The sequence below is a fragment of the Dendrobates tinctorius genome, unplaced genomic scaffold (genome assembly GCF_039654945.1).
Source record: "Dendrobates tinctorius isolate UK_male_01 unplaced genomic scaffold, ASM3965494v1 ptg000151l, whole genome shotgun sequence".
Lineage (NCBI taxonomy): Eukaryota > Metazoa > Chordata > Amphibia > Anura > Dendrobatidae > Dendrobates > Dendrobates tinctorius.
In genome coordinates, this window is record NW_027361818.1 from 15,711,386 (window position 1) to 15,713,351 (window position 1,966).

A 1,966-nucleotide genomic window follows, 5' to 3' on the forward strand; every position below is an offset into this window, starting at 1 on the left:
GCTCTCTCTACAGGAGCAGAAAATGCGACAAGGACTGGACGGGTGACAATGAGGAAAGAAGGGACAGTAGAGGTGAGGATAAGAATTTTTTTTTTATTTTTTAGATATTACTTCTATAATGTTCTGCAGTATAGAGACCCTAGAGTGGCAACAATTCACTCATGAGTTTAGTCACAGATCACCCAAGTGTCACACGGTCAAACAGCCACTTGGTAACTGACTTTCAAAAATTCGAGTTGCGGACTGCCGTAGTCTTATGGCCCAATACTCCGAGGGTCATCTGCACGTGGGGCTTATCAGCATCGATAATCTGTTTGTGAGGCATTTTTTCTACATATAGATTATTGTGATCTTTTAATGCTTTTATCATTTACATAATTCACTTTCTTGCAAGAAAGAGACTTCAATCAGTTTCTCTTGTTTTCAGTGTTTTCACTGAAAATGTGCGACGTCAACCAGACTGAAGTCACAGAGTTCCTGATCCTTGGATTTAAAGGTCTATATAAATACAAATTTCTGCTCTTCATCCTTTTCCTCTTCTGTTACCTGATGATACTCGCTGGAAACCTCCTTATTATAGTGTTGGTGTCCACCAATCACAACCTCAATACCCCAATGTTCTACTTTCTCAAGCATCTAGCTGTAGCCGATATCATTTCCACTACGACCATTGTGCCCATGATGCTAAATGTAATTCTATATGACATGAAGGAGGTGCCTGTGGGGAGCTGCATCTTCCATCTCCATATGGTTTTCATATTTGGTTTTAGCCCGATTAATCTGATCACTGTAATGTCTTATGATCGGTACTTGGCCATTTGCCGCCCGATGCGCTACAATTCTATAATGCAACCTCATGTTTGCTTCAAGATGATTCTTGGCTCCTGGTTTGTTAATTTTGTCCTTTCCTTTGAGATGATTTTGATTTGGCAGCTGGAGTTTTGTGGTAACAACACAATAGACCACTTCTACTGTGACTTTGGGTTACTTCTTGAATTGACTACCTCTGACACTTACCTCTTAATTTTGATTGACTTTGTAATAGACATCATTGCTGGTGTCTTCCCTTTTGCTTTAATTATTATCAGCTATTTTCTTCGTCATAATGATCCGTTCATCCACCAGTGGCTTGTCAAAAGCCTTCTCCACATGTGGCTCCCATCTCACCACTGTATGCATCTACTATGGAACTCTCTTCATGGTTAACATTTCATTATCCAATGACACATCTTTGAGCACGAACAAGTTCTTATCTCTGCTGTACATTTTGGTGTCTCCAATGATGAATCCCATCATTTACAGTCTGAGGAATCAGGAGATCAGAAGAACTCTTCATCAAATGTTTAGAAAATGATAAGGATATACTTAAATGCAGCACACATATTTATGAGACTATCTTAGCTGATTACTGTATTTCCAGATGGGGAAAAGGAGGAACTATAGATTTGTCTTCTCAATATTCTTGACAAAATATTCACAATAAATTATGGATGAGATGATTCAATGACAACATTTATTTCAGTACATGTCATATTTTCTATTTTTACATAATTCCTCTATATATCTTTTTTAAAGAAGCACGCCTCCTCACATCAAAGTTTTTATTCACTTATAATATTGCAATTTTCCTATTATATGGCATTGAGTACTTACAATTTTTCATTTTGCCCTCCTATCCAATTAATTATTCTTTTTTTTTTAGATCTCTGACATCACATGATTAAAAACTGACGAGCTGAATCCTTCTAAGTTCTATTAAATAATAATAATACATTTTATTTCTATAGCGCTGACATATTCCGCAGCACTTTACATTTCAGAGGGGACTTGTACAGACGATAGACATTACAGCATAACAATAATCACATAGATCATAACAGATACCAAGAGGAATGAGGGCCCTGCTCACAAGCTTACAATCTATGAGGAAAAAAAAAAGGTAAACTTGAAAGCTGGGTAGTACAGT

At 37.1% G+C, this 1,966-nt stretch overlaps 1 pseudogene; it reads left to right on the forward strand.

The window, feature by feature from the left end:
* The first annotated feature begins 441 nt into the window (after positions 1-441).
* LOC141049936 (olfactory receptor 7C1-like) lies at positions 442-1,354 on the forward strand (annotated as a pseudogene).
* Positions 1,355-1,966: the final 612 nt, after the last annotated feature.